This window comes from Electrona antarctica (genome assembly GCF_951216825.1).
Source record: "Electrona antarctica genome assembly, chromosome: 5".
NCBI classification, from domain to species: Eukaryota; Metazoa; Chordata; class Actinopteri; order Myctophiformes; family Myctophidae; genus Electrona; species Electrona antarctica.
In genome coordinates this window covers 26,374,563-26,389,658 of record NC_136810.1, presented here as the reverse complement: position 1 = coordinate 26,389,658, position 15,096 = coordinate 26,374,563, and the positions used below count along the sequence as shown (strand labels likewise).

General features: G+C 48.7%; 1 protein-coding gene across 1 annotated transcript in view; it reads right to left on the bottom strand.

Annotated features, from left to right (window-relative positions):
* The window catches only part of osbpl5 (oxysterol binding protein-like 5), a 158,577-nt gene that overhangs the window by 115,884 nt on the left and 27,597 nt on the right, over window positions 1-15,096 (bottom strand). Inside the window, exon 2 of the mRNA XM_079500442.1 lies at window positions 428-495. The gene's annotated coding sequence lies outside the window, so the exon portion shown is untranslated. The remainder of the gene's footprint in view (window positions 1-427; window positions 496-15,096) is intronic.

Genomic DNA, 15,096 nt, shown 5'->3' with positions numbered 1-15,096 from the left:
AGAGCAAAAAAAAGGAAAAGATACTGGCACACATAGAAGAAGTAAGTGTACTGTAGCCCTATGGGGAAATATCCTATTTATATGCCATCCTGCTCCAAAATCAAGTCAACCCTTTCAGGGAGCCAGGGTGCCAAAAGCACCATCGGTGCTATATTGGATATTGCTTTGAAAGTAGACTGACACCCCAGACAGAACCCTGACCCACAAATCAAACAGTGACACATGGCCATTAAACTGGGCTTTCCGCATGGAGACACTATTAGAAGCATCGAGTGAACGACATTATGCAAACCATGTGATTAACTAACTTCAGTAGATGGCAATGAGCCTGTAATTGACCAGGCCGTGTGAATTATTGAGTGCATCAGAGTGCTGGGTCAGGTCGTGTCGACCTGACACACAGGTGAGGAGGGTTCGATTGGCTTACCTTTCACCTGGACCGTGCAGGGGGAAACCGCATCCAGAAGGCCTCGGCTGGGAAGCAGCTCGTCTCACCTGCGGACGGAGAGAGGTACAAACAGAGAATAAGGCTTCATTCTGACTTCTCACACACACACACTGGAAAACACATGCCCTTCCTACTATACCTCCCTCTTCCTTCCATCCCTCCCTCCTGGTCACACCACTGCCAGTGGCCGCGGAGGGAGAGAGAGAGAGAGGGAGAGAGAGAGAGAGAGAGAGAGAGAGAGAGAGAGAGAGAGAGAGAGAGAGGGGTCCCACCCACCCAGTCCCTGGGCGTCTCGTCTTGGAGCGCACTACCATCACCCTGGGCCAAGCAAGCAAGCACACAGCCCAGTTTGCCTCGTGAAAGTGCATGTAAACAACACTGTCAAGTCAATCATTGTCAGTCGACGGTTAACATACTACAGGCTTTTATAGAAGAAGCTGCAGCGACCAGAGACCTACTTAATCCGTCTATCATGCCAGTGAAGTCCGACAGAATTAGAGCATAATTGAAGCCCTGAAAAGGCCATTAGCCGGGGCCTTTCGGCAGCAGCGAACAGCGATAGAAGAAGTACTCCTTTTTTGGGAACTATTTCATGCGAGAAAAGGAAAACAGGGTTCTATTCAGAGTGCATAGTGTTTACTGAGTCAACACGGCTACAGTGGCAGTTACAGCCTAACCACACACACACACACACACACACACACACACACACACACACACACACACACACACACACACACACACACACACACACACACACACACACACACACACACACACACACACACACACACACACACACACACACACACACACACACACACACACACACACACACACACACACACACACACACACACACACACTAGATCACTACTGTTCTCATACATTAAACAAACACACACCCTAGTTGGTATAGGGAAAGCCATGAAGCCAGACTCAAGGGTTTATTTAGTCGGGTGACTCCTGCAGACAAGTCAGGCGTTTGCATACTGTAACTGGAAGCTGCTGCTCACTGCTAATTGAAGCATTTTGTCTCTCCTTCTCATAGCAGCGTATACGTTAACTGCATTGTAAGTGCTATTGCCTCCTGTGTATTGATTTCGGTTGCAACAGTTAAATGTTCTCCCCTTTCTCTGAAGCCTGTTTAATCCTGTACGTGCCACAGAACAATGCATTGTGAACAGCTGGCCAAGTGTGATAAGCCATATACAGTACAGTATCACAGACATGCGCTCTCACTATAGAAACATGGTGTCTCAGTTACTAGCCAGATGATTAGATAGATGGATATCTAATGTCTGGGGCACTATGGGCAAGGGGGCCAGGGGGAGGCATGATAGACATAACGAATTGACCAATAACGGACCTCCTTTAGACAAACCGTGGACCAACCACAGACTAGCGTTACAGCGCAGATGACTTTTCCCTCTGGTGAAACCCAGACATGCCGAGTTGTGATTACTGGAACTTATTACAGTCGAGCCGACACCATTAAATAACACACTTTCAAATGCAATATTGTCAACACTGGAGGGTGAACTTAGACCCTACAGGTATGCCCCTGAGATGCTGCATGCAGTGTGAGTGTGAGTGTGAGTGTGAGTGAGTGTGTGTGTGTGTGTGTGTGTGTGTGTGTGTGTGTGTGTGTGTGTGTGTGTGTGCGACTGTGCGTGTTAGGCTGCGCAACAGTGACAATTGGTTGTGAAAACAAGGGATCCAGCCAGGGACCCAGGGACCCAGCCCGGGACCCAGCCAGGGACCCAGGGACCCAGCCAGGGACCCAGCCAGGGACCCAGCCAGGGACCCACAGGGACCCAGCCAGGGACCCAGGGACCCAGCCAGGGACCCAGCCAGGGACCCAGCCAGGGACCCAGCCAGGGACCCAGCCAGAGACCCAGGGACCCTGCAGGGACCAGCCAGACCACAAATCCATACATATTACACTGAAATCCAACAACATAAAAACAAAACAACATCATTGAGACGTTGTGGGCTACAGACAGGGCCAGAATGTGTGCTGTGGGGGCGGCGGTCACAACAACAGAGTGTGTAGTGGGGGGGGAGCGGCGGTCACAACACCAGAGTGTAGTGGGGGGGAGCGGCGGTCACAACAACAGAGTGTGTAGTGGGGGGGGGAGCGGTGGTCACAACAACAGAGTGTAGTGGGGGGGAGCGGCGGTCACAACAACAGAGTGTGTAGTGGGGGGGGGAGCGGTGGTCACAACAACAGAGTGTGTAGTGGGGGAGCGGCGGTCACAACACCAGAGTGTGTAGTGGGGGAGCGGTGCGGCGGTCACAACACCAGAGTGTGTAGTGGGGGAGCGGTGCGGCGGTCACAACACCAGAGTGTGTAGTGGGGGAGCGGTGCGGCGGTCACAACACCAGAGTGTGTAGTGGGGGAGCGGTGCGGCGGTCACAACACCAGAGTGTGTAGTGGGGGGGGAGCGGCGGTCACAACACCAGAGTGTGTAGTGGGGGAGCGGCGGTCACAACACCAGAGTGTGTAGTGGGGGAGCGGTGCGGCGGTCACAACACCAGAGTGTGTAGTGGGGGAGCGGTGCGGCGGTCACAACACCAGAGTGTGTAGTGGGGGAGCGGTGCGGCGGTCACAACACCAGAGTGTGTAGTGGGGGGGGAGCGGCGGTCACAACACCAGAGTGTGTAGTGGGGGGGGAGCGGCGGTTACAACACCAGTGTGTAGTGGGGGGGGAGCGGCGGTTACAACACCAGTGTGTAGTGGGGGGTGAGCGGCGGTTACAACACCAGTGTGTAGTGGGGGGGGAGCGGCGGTTACAACACCAGTTTGTAGTGGGGGGGGAGCGGCGGTTACAACACCAGAGTGTGTAGTGGGGGGGGGAGCGGCGGTCACAACAGAATGTGTAGTGGGGAGCGGCGGTCACACCAGAGTGTTTAGTGGGGAGCGGCGGTCACAACAGAATGTGTAGTGGGGAGCGCCGGTCACAACACCAGAGTGTGTAGAGGGGGGGGAGCGGCGGTTACAACACCAGTGTGTAGTGGGGAGCGGCGGTCACACCAGAGTGTTTAGTGGGGAGCGCCGGTCACAACACCAGAGTGTGTAGAGGGGGGGGAGCGGCGGTTACAACACCAGTGTGTAGTGGGGGGGGAGCGGCGGTCACACCAGAGTGTTTAGTGGGGAGAGGCGGTCACAACACCAAAGTGTTTAGTGGGGAGCGGCGGTCACAACACCAGAGTGTTTAGTGGGGAGCGGCGGTCACAACACCAGAGTGTGTAGTGGGGGAGCGGTGCGGCGGTCACAACACCAGAGTGTGTAGTGGGGGAGCGGTGCGGCGGTCACAACACCAGAGTGTGTAGTGGGGGGGGAGCGGCGGTTACAACACCAGTGTGTAGTGGGGGGGGAGCGGCGGTTACAACACCAGTTTGTAGTGGGGGGGGAGCGGCGGTTACAACACCAGTTTGTAGTGGGGGGGGGAGCGGCGGTCACAACAGAATGTGTAGTGGGGAGCGGCGGTCACACCAGAGTGTTTAGTGGGGAGCGCCGGACACAACACCAGAGTGTGTAGTGGGGAGCGGCGGTCACAACACCAGAGTGTTTAGTGGGGAGTGGCGGTCACAACACCAGAGTGTTTAGTGGGGAGCGGCCGTCACAACACCAGAGTGTTTAGTGGGGAGTGGCGGTCACAACACCAGAGTGTTTAGTGGGGAGCGGCGGTCACAACACCAGAGTGTGTAGTGGGGAGTGGCGGTCACAACAACAGAGTGTTTAGTGGGGAGTGGCGGTCACAACACCAGAGTGTTTAGTGGGGAGTGGCGGTCACAACACCAGAGTGTTTAGTGGGGAGTGGCGGTCACAACACCAGAGTGTTTAGTGGGGAGCGGCGGTCACAACACCAGAGTGTTTAGTGGGGAGCGGCGGTCACAACACCAGAGTGTTTAGTGGGGAGCGGCGGTCACAACACCAGAGTGTGTAGTGGGGAGCGGCGGTCACAACACCAGAGTGTTTAGTGGGGAGTGGTGGTCACAACACCAGAGTGTTTAGTGGGGAGCGGCGGTCACAACAACAGAGTGTTTAGTGGGGAGCGGCGGTCACAACACCAGAGTGTGTAGTGGGGAGCGGCGGTCACAACACCAGAGTGTTTAGTGGGGAGCGGCGGTCACAACACCAGAGTGTTTAGTGGGGAGCGGCGGTCACAACACTAGAGTGTGTAGTGGGGAGCGGCGGTCACAACACCAGAGTGTTTAGTGGGGAGCGGCGGTCACAACACCAGAGTGTTTAGTGGGGAGCGGCGGTCACAACACCAGAGTGTTTAGTGGGGAGCGGCGGTCACAACACCAGAGTGTGTAGTGGGGAGCGGCGGTCACAACACCAGAGTGTTTAGTGGGGAGCGGCGGTCACAACACCAGAGTCCATCTAAACTAAATATACGACGTGAACCGAGTCTGAGAGAGAATCCCTGAGCCAGCGGCGCCCCAGGCTGAGATGCAGAAAGGAGAAGGGGAGTGAAGAGGGGGGAGGTGGGGGAGGTGGAAGAGAAAATGAGAAAGGGCAGAGGGATGAAAAAAGAATGAGAAGGAAGAGGGGTAATTTAAGACACTGAGGCATGAAGAGAGAGGAGAGGACGGAATGGAACCATTACACCTACTAGTTATTTTCCTATAGGTAGGGTGTGGTTTTCTGTGGCGAGAATATAGGCCCAAGTATGATGTGGCCTAATGTGTAGACGTGGAGGAAGGAGATACTGTGATGTGGTTTACAAACTTTAGTCAAGTATACAGTATGCTACTTCAGTCCTGATTGTCTCCAGGCCGAAGGCATGGGGAGAGAGTATGTTTTGCACTCCGTCCTTCCGTGTGTCCGTCTCCGTCCGTCCGTCCGTTAACAGCTAATCTCTGGCACCGTTAACCCGGTCGATGCCAAACTTTGCGCACACAATAGGTCCACCAGTAACCTAACCAAGTCCTTGTATGATTACAATGTCATCTATAAGCTAGCAGATAAGACAAGAAAGAACTTTTCAGGTGTTTGGCCACTTCTTACTGTAGGTGAAAGATATGATACATGATTCCCCATGATACACTGTGCTGGGCCTACATCCCAACTGTCTCCTTCAACTTTGAGTGCAACTGGTCATTTATACATGCAGGCTTGCTTTTGTTTTCTGCTATTCAATTATCATTAACAAAATTATAACTTATTACTTTGTTATTTAGTTTTTGTAGGCAGTTCAAGCGCCAGACTCATTGACCAATTTTTGCGTCAAGTTTGAAGCCGATAATTGGACAACTAGTCTGCTCGGAGAATGTTAGTGGACACGCACGCACGCACGCACACACGCACACGCACGCACACGCACACGCACACGCACACGCACACGCACACGCACACGCACACGCACACGCACACACACACACACACACACACACACACACACACACACACACACACACACACACACACACACCTGGCTCTTGTGGGTTCTAATGTGAAGACAGGCAAGGCAATCTCCTCATATTTATAGGCTTGAGCAAGACAGTCGATTTTACTGTTTCACCATCTAGTCAGAAGATAAATCGTTATAGATCGGCACAGGGAAGTTCAGGTGTCATGGTGTAAGCAGCAACAGCGTTGTGCTTGTGTGCGCGTTAACAAGGTGCGTGTAACAAATTGTGTATTGCAGTGTTCGCAGTGCAGAATTATGCATTGCAGATTTTACTCTTCATCATTGCAACACCAGTGTGATGATTGGCAGACAGTCTGGACCCGCCTCCTGCAAGTCCAGAGATGCTGCGAGTGATTCAGATGGCTGCACGCCTCGACATCGTCGCTGTCAGGTGGAAACCTTGTAAGTTCAAAATTACTTTTAAGGAAAAGGAAAGACATTTCTCAGGAACAGTGAAAAGAGCCGATGTAAAAGCTCACAACGTGTCGCATCGCAACACTTTGTGAGCTTGTAGATCAGTTGTTTTCACTGCTTTTGTGGGGCGACAAAGTATAGCCTAGGGCATAGCATACAAGTTGAACTATGGAGATGGGAGGTTTCTGCCTGACGGGGCGATATACTACCTCCACACACTGTAAGTGTTGGGTATACATAGTGGCCGCGCTCTTGTCCTTTCATGGGTGAATCGTGATAGTACTCCGCCACTGTACCGAATAAGGTGTCAGTTTGAATGATTATTGACTGCATCGAATTGAGCCTTCAGTGCAGTGTGCCAAAAACACAGTGCGCCTGTGGCAATTTGGATGAAGGGTTGGCATGCAGGAGAGAGCTGCCAGCAGAACGTTTGAATATCCAGTTCAGTAAAAAAAAAAAGAAGAAAAGAAGAAAAAAAACAATTCACACATAAGTTTGACTATATTCAAATGTATTTTAAATCTTGAGTGAGGAGTTTTATAGGTTCAGCTTCTTCAAGCAGGGCCTCTTGTTGTGCTGCACATAGTGACCTTGTAGCCGGTGCCAGGTGGCATAAAGTAGGATTTGAGGCATGGCTGTTTGTATTTGGATCAATTGCTCACTACCAGTGGTTAGCCAATCAGAGTACTTAGTGCTCAAGACCTGTTATCGAAGTATGTTAAGGCCAATCTATGGCATCAATCATTCATATTCCCATTCTCCATGATCCAGGTGTGTTTCAGGACTTAGGTACTCTATTCCCGAGCAAAAACAAAACGTTATTTCCAAAACGGGAATAGTTGGATTGGTAGGAGAAATCCCTCTCTCCAAATGCAGTGCCATGCGGTTGTAGAAGGATTGGTTATTTTCAGCTGTAAGAATAGGCCTGTGCTGCATTTGATTACTTTCCATCTGAAACTTTTATGAATGTCTTCCACATTCAAATTATTATTATTTAAACGGTTCTATCAGCGTTTGACAGTCCCATTTTGCTTTTAACTGCACCATTTACACGTCATTGCATATGCATGAGCTGACTGCTGGCCAGCAGGCTAACAGCCGCGAGAAGCACATAGAAGCCTTTAACCCATTTAGACCTGATAGACGGCGAAATTAAAAAAAAATCTTCTAAATCCTGACACTTCTCTGAAAAACCCATGTTTCTATGTCAGTGATTCTCAACTATTTCACATCAAGGACCCCAAAAATGATATATAATTGGCCGCCGACCCCCATCTGAAAATATGTTGTTCCAGTGACCTCCCAGAAGCAAAGATTTCAGTTAAAAACATTAGCTCGGAAAGAATATATATTCAAAGATTTGCGCAACATTTTCACGATTTGTCATGAAGCGGTTTGGCTGAAAATCTACTTTTAACACTGGCCCGGTTGCTAGGCAACGTCTTGCTCACCCCCAGCACCAGGAAACGTGTGCGTGAATCAGAATCCCATTAAAAGTACGATCTTCTTTGGCTCTTTTCTCTGAAAAATACGGCGTTGTCCGTGGTTATGGTCATCCATCCAATGTTCGGATCTGATTTGTGAGTTTTCATCGCATCACGCACGACATTAACGTTTCTGGCCAACGATAAACAGTGTGAAAAAAAAATGCTTTTATATCCTTTTCTGAAAAACCTGTTTCTATGTTAGTGGTGCTCAACCTTTTTCATGTCAAGGACCCCCAGAATTATACGTAATTGGCCGCGGACCCAAAACTCAAAATATGCTTTTGTTCCATTCGTACACTCTCAAGAGTTATGGTGGTCCTTGAAATAAAAAAAAAGGTTTGACAACCAGTGACCACTAGTATAGTAAATTGTACAGTATAGCAGATGTGAAGTCCACGTACCAGCTCTGACAGCGTGATAAAGCGGTTCCAGAAATGGTTCGAAATGTGATGGAAGCGATTCCGGTTCCTCAATGTTGGAACCAGATCTTTTGGTTCCTCCAGTTCCCAACCCTAGCGACACCAGGAGGGGTGGGCTTGCATGAGAACCCCAGTGGACTGACTGTGTCCCCTGCTGGGAAGACAACAGATCTATACAGTTTTACCTCCACTATTATGAGCTCCTCAGCAAGCATACTGTAACATACACTTGTTTATGTGTGAGTGTTTGTCTGTTTTGGCACGACTGCTTGTTTCGTGTACAGGCAGGGCGATACCACAAACGTGTCAGTGCATTTCACATGAACCTCTGCCACCTGAACGGGTTGTCTAAGAGCAGTTTTTCGTCCGATATTCTCACCATAGACATTAGCCACTAAGCCAGCTCCACTTCATCTTGCGGTGAAGATAGCAAAAATAGCTGATCTACAAGCTCACAACACTTCCGAGCTAATTGATCTTGTATTTTTGTTTTACATGTATAATTATTATCAATTTCTCTCTACGTTCCAGGCAGTAGAAATAAAACCTAACAGCACAGACAATGTGTTCTCCCAGGGGACAGCGTGTGTGATGAACAGTAATTGGTCTGCAAGGCATTGAAATGCACTTAACGTTTTAATTGCCTTCAGACCAGGCACCATCCATTCCTTAGAGCCTCTATACATTGCCATTAGGAGCAGCGGTGGCCGGCTGCTCCCATCGCCTCTGCTCCATTAGGAGCAGCGGTGGCCGGCTGCTCCCATCGCCTCTGTGCATCCCGGATGCTCTCTCCTGACTGTCCTGTTATCCTGGGGACGCAGACGGAACATAATGAAGACGGCAGCATGTTCTGCCGCAGCGGCGGCCAGGCCTAGTTAGACAAACAACGTCTGCACTCTGCAAAGCCACGGGCATCGACTTTGCCTTGTAAATATCAACTCAACTTATCCACTTGGTTTAGGGCCCATTAGCTCAGGGGAGCTTGACGGAGGACTCACTCTGCCTAATCGCTTTGCACACGGAGAAAGGTTTGCTTGGCGAAAACAGCCGCTCGACTCCCCTCGTGTTTGACTTTGATTTGAAGGTCTTTTGCGCACCGTATGGCCAGCCGCGGCCTCCTCCAACTAAGCCATTACATCAAAGTCATGTGGGAGCTATTGAGGGCGCAGATGGAAATTGGGCAAATGGAGGAGGCTTCATCTGATTAGAGAGACACTTTATTTTTGAGGGGTGGCTTTTCCGTCCACCCCACACGTCAACGTGGACTAAATCTGCTGCACACACACACACACACACACACACACACACACACACACACACACACACACACACACACACACACACACACACACACACACACACACACACACACACACACACACACACACACACACACACACACACACACACACACACACACAAGACACACACACACACACACACACACACACACAGACACACACACACACAAAGACACACACACACACACACACACACACACACACACACACACACACACACAAAGACACACACACACACACACACACACACACACACACACACACACTCACACACACATGAAATGTTTATTTATGTCCACATAATGAGAAGTACAGGAATACCTTGTACAAAGGTCATGAACACTGCCAGTGCAGTTTGACAATAGGAGAGCAGCCAGTTACAACGTGCATGGACGGCAAAGCATCGTTACCTACAGTACAGCTGACATGTCGGACACAGGGCAGCAGACATAAATCATGGATAAAGGAAACAACGCCTCATCCAAATTGAGCGGCTTCCTATAATGGCTGAAACCGAGCAGTATACCTCGCTAACTGCTTGGCTTTCCTTTTGGAAAGGCCGGCCATTTGTAAGCCCCTCACAACCAACTTATGCACATGCCTATAGGCTGCCAAAGATACCAAAACTAAAGGTTTACATCTGTAGCCTAGCTGTGAGATGGTCTGCACTAGCTGCTGATACTTCAGCACATTTACAACAATGACATCAGGGGTGTTAGCTGAAATGTTAGAGAACACAGAATCATCATTACACAGGTTAAACATCCTCGGCTTCACAGTAGAGTGCTTATAAAGCATGATGGAGGACCTGAAAATGGAAGAGATGTCTTTCAATATCAAATCCACTATTCTGTCATGCCTGTAAACATGTCAACCATTTAAGATGTGGGACATGGTTTCAGCTATTTGTTCATGGCCATGATGAATACAGTGAGGAGCATGATTGCCTGGAAACCAGATGGAGAGAACCTGTAATCTCGCTTTCAAAGTAAAAACAACAAAGCACTCATCAATGGCAACATTTTTGAACAACAGAGTGAGAGACAGAATGGTCCGCAGCAGGAAGACATGCAGTCTTTCCTTGTAATCTCAACTCAGTCCAATGTTGTCGCTGCCTTTGTTGTTGTGCCCATAGGAGGCAACCTCGGGCATTAGTCAGTGGAAGTTGATGCTCCGTTCCACACACAGTCATAGTCGCTGGGGTCAGATATAACATTCTCTGAGGCAGCCACCGCCTCAGAGTTAGACCCTACCCACTAATTTAGGTCTGGCCAGACCGACCACACACCAAAGCCAGGAGAGCGACTGTCCAGCTTTCCATTGGGTTTCCTCTTGAAGCCTAGGAAGCTAGAGTCCGAACCACTCACCAGGACACACACACACACACACACACACACACACACACACACACACACACACACACACACACACACACACACACACACACACACACACACACACACACACACACACACACACACACACACACACACACACACACACACACACACACACACACACACACACACACACACACACACACACACACACACTACTACTACAATCTACTTCTTCCCCTTATTAAGAATGAGGAGTCCCATTATGGTCCATTATGGAAGCCTGAAGGGGTTCTGGGGAGGATTGGGATGTAGGGAAGGGGGGTAGGTGATACTAAACTGGACTGTGACAGGAATCAAGGCAGAAAGAGACAGAAAAAAAATCACAACGAAGGGAGGTAGACAAAAAACATGGACCGGTCAGTGTGAAACTTTGCACGTACTGTAGGCCTACACTTCCTGTAGGCCAAGGAAGCGTGTTTCAAGTGTTTAGTTTTATGATATCAAGGTGTTTATTTGCACAGTGCAATCATGTTTTAACCAGCTGGGTTGACCAACCTGATGTATATACTTTGTCATGCAGGCAGGGTTCGACAGTTGTGAGCAGGTACTCGCATTTGCTAGTAAAACGCCAGCATCCTCACTTCCCACATTCACACACCAATGGTGGCAAGCTCACACCGACCAACTCATTGGAGGCAATGTAGGGTTCAGTGTCTTGACCAAGGACACTTCGACATGTGGACAGGAGGAGCCGGGATTCGAACCGCCGACCCATGGATCATTGGACGACCTGCTCTACCTCCTGAGCTACAGCCGCCCCATAAACATCTATAACATCCAAACGGAACATCCGCCTCTCACAACAACAGGAGGCACTGCTGAAGGAAGTCAATGACTTCAAGTACCTGGGCTCATGGGTCAACTCAACAGAGCAAGATCTAAAAGAGAGGAAGGCACTTACATGGAGGGCCCTGAATGGCATGGCCAGTGTATGGAACTCCAACCTCCCCTGACAAATCAAACTCAGCTTCTTCTATGCGACAGTAGAATCTGTTCTCCTACTGTATATGGCAGTGGATGCTGGACCCTGAAGCCAACTCTACAGAAGGCACGGGTGCTACACCAGAATGTTACGTGTAGTGCTCAACATCAGCAAGAGTACACACAGCCAGGAGAATGAGACTTGCAGGACACTGCCAAAGACAGCAGGAGCTGCCAGCCAAAAGACTGGTGCTGTGGGAACCAACACATGGGCACCGGTCATGAGGAGGTCCCATACTAACATATGTGGATGTACTCAAGAAAGATGGAGGAGCGCAAAGCACCAACGAGCTGGCCATATTATGTACTGTATGGAGAACCCGGGATGACTGGAAGCGACGATGGAAGGCTCGTCTGAGGACGACCTAGGGAGAATGATGACCTGTCCAAAATAGTCACACCAGGGTTGATGTGGTTAATTTAACACTGCAAAAACAAAAAGACATTTGAGGAGGGAGAATAATTTTAATTAATGCTTTCAAACAGCTATTTTGTAGAACTTTTGTTTAGGCCTAAAATCTTACAGACTGCTCTGCGGCGTGTTTTAAGTACAAAACCTCAGGCAGATTCCTGCCTGTACTAAGGAAATTAATTCTGAAAGTTCAGTTTCAGAGTTGAATTAATAACTCAACAAGGATTGCTGCAGTGTAGGTGTGGTCTTATTAAGTTCCTTGCAGCTACTAACTGTATATCGGTCCGTAATACAGAGCAAGAAGTTCACGCCTAGAAACATTATTTATGTCCTTCCCCGACACTTCCCTACATTGAGCCTGAGGCAGGGATATAAATCAGCTGTAAAAGAATCAGGCCTGCCCTGGACCCTCAGATTCAAACTCCTTCCTATGAATCACTCTTGGCTCTCTGTTAGGAAGCCGCTGGCCAGCCCACACTGTGTTGTGATGTAATTGTTATTTTTACTTACATGCATTGACTCGGCTCAGGGAGCAATCCCTGCGAAGCCGTGGGTTGTGTGTTCCTGTGCGACACGGTTTCAGCCAGCCAGGGCCATACAGGAGTAGAACAGCAAGGATGCAAAACGAAAATGCATCCTTGCTGTGTGCGACCCTTTACTTATATTATCCTACAAATGTCCTACAACGATCAGCAGGGTCCAAACTCAACACCGCCAGCCAAGTGCCACATTTGGCGTTTAAGTTCCGAATGCCACCAGACATTTTGGGCCCTGACTTTTTTTGGCTGCCGAGTTTTTGTATGGTAACAAAATATCAGCCTTATAGTGGCACATACTAGCACAGGCACGTTTTTTATTAATAATAATAATTATAAATATTAGGCTGCTTTGAGGAGCATGTGGGCACCTGAAGCCTCTTTAGTTCGCGTTTTAGTGTTACATCTTCATCAGAGGACTGATGCAATGTTGAAACGTTAGTCTGCACATGCAGTAAAATAAAATAGGCTTCAAGTGGCCATTTGCTCCGGTACATTTTAATGAGAAACAGTGTGGCCTGTCTGATGTTGCTGAGGAGCAGAGAGAGATGCCCTTTCAATTCATCATCTGTTCATTGACGGCTCAGCACAAGTAAGATGTGTTACAAGATATATGAGTCATAAGTTGCTCATATAGCGCACAAGTGAAGGACATTTCTGTGGCGCCAGCTCTCATGTTCTCATCAACATACAGAAAATGTCTTAGTATTTCAGTGTTCCATGATCCATCACATGCCTACTATTTTGATGCGCTATGCATACCACACAATGTAAATGTAATCACTTCACTGCGACTGAAGATCCTCTCCCAGATTCAGAACCCCCGGAGCATGGGGTTGCTGTGGTCTAGAGCAGGGGTTCTCAACCCGTGGGTAGCGACCCCTCGGGGGGTCGCCAAATTATTTTGGGGGGGTCCCCAAATAATTTTCCAAAAAAAGAAATGAATGGCTGGAAAGTGGAAATGAAGAGTTTACATATAGTACACATAGTACATGCATACACCTTCCCTAATGCTTATATCTGGTTTCAGTATTCATTTATGGTGTATTGTCACTATTATTAAGGTTATTGTAGCAGTCAATTTATATTGGGGCTCGGGAGGGGGTGGGGTCCCGAGACATTGCCAAAGCATTTCTGGGGGTCCCCGGACAAAAACGTTGAGAACCCCTAGTCTAGAGGAGTTGCCGGCTGCTCCAAGAGTCTGTCTAACAAGCACCAAAAAAAGGAAAACGTAAGCGTGAATGCCAAATCCATCTTCATAACTGGATAGCAGGCCAGGCAGGGTTTTTTATGATCCACGTCATGATTGCAAAACTAGCGTAATGAGGCTGTCTGTCTCTCTGTCCACAATGACTCAATACACTGTCATCAAATCACAACACAAACTTTATATAATAGAGCTCTTACTCAATGTCTGACACATTCTGGGATCAAAGGGCAATGCCAATGAGGTGAAAACTGATCAACACCTGTGGCATACATTCTTCAAAAGAAGCACGATTTACCCGTTAAAACCGGGAAAGCATCTGTGTCATTTTAGATTTTAGCGTTGGCTATTAAAAATTATAGCATATATACAAGCTCACAGTTATTTTAGATCATGAAAGATTTTTTTTCTTCTTTTTTATCACATAAATCCTCTCTTCTGGGGGGTCCCTGGCAAACCGTTTCAGATTAGGGGTTTGCAGCCAAACACCAAATTGGGGGGTCTTTGGCACAACAAGTTTGAGAACTACTGATTTAGAAGGCATGTAGAATGGGCCTCAGGTCTATGGTTTGAGATCGGCTGCATTTGAAAGCTTATCTGAACTGAAGCCATGTATTTCCCTTCCCTGCATTATGTTATCTATATGATAACCTATATATGTTTAGCCTCGACTCCTTCCTTTTGTGATTGACAGACAGTGTGACTGAGTTGTCTAGTCTAGTTTTGTTTGTCTAGATCTTTGTTTTTGAGTGGTGCAACCACTCCTTTAAGGAGCTATGTGTGTGGGTGGGTGGCTGGGTGGCTGGGTGCGTCTGAGCACGAAAACAGCATGGTTGTTTTTCACCACCTGTGCGCAACCTAACACACACACAAACACACACGCACATATTAACTGTATATATGGTGATTTTGGGTGTACCAGTACAGTACAGTGACAGTAGTACAGTACAGTAGAGGGTACAGTAGAGGGACCCCCACACGGTAACTCTGTCATCTCTCAACCGTTTCGGACGCGGGACGGCTCGCCGGAATCGGGCCGGCACCCTGGGTGTGTTCCTATGGGTCAGT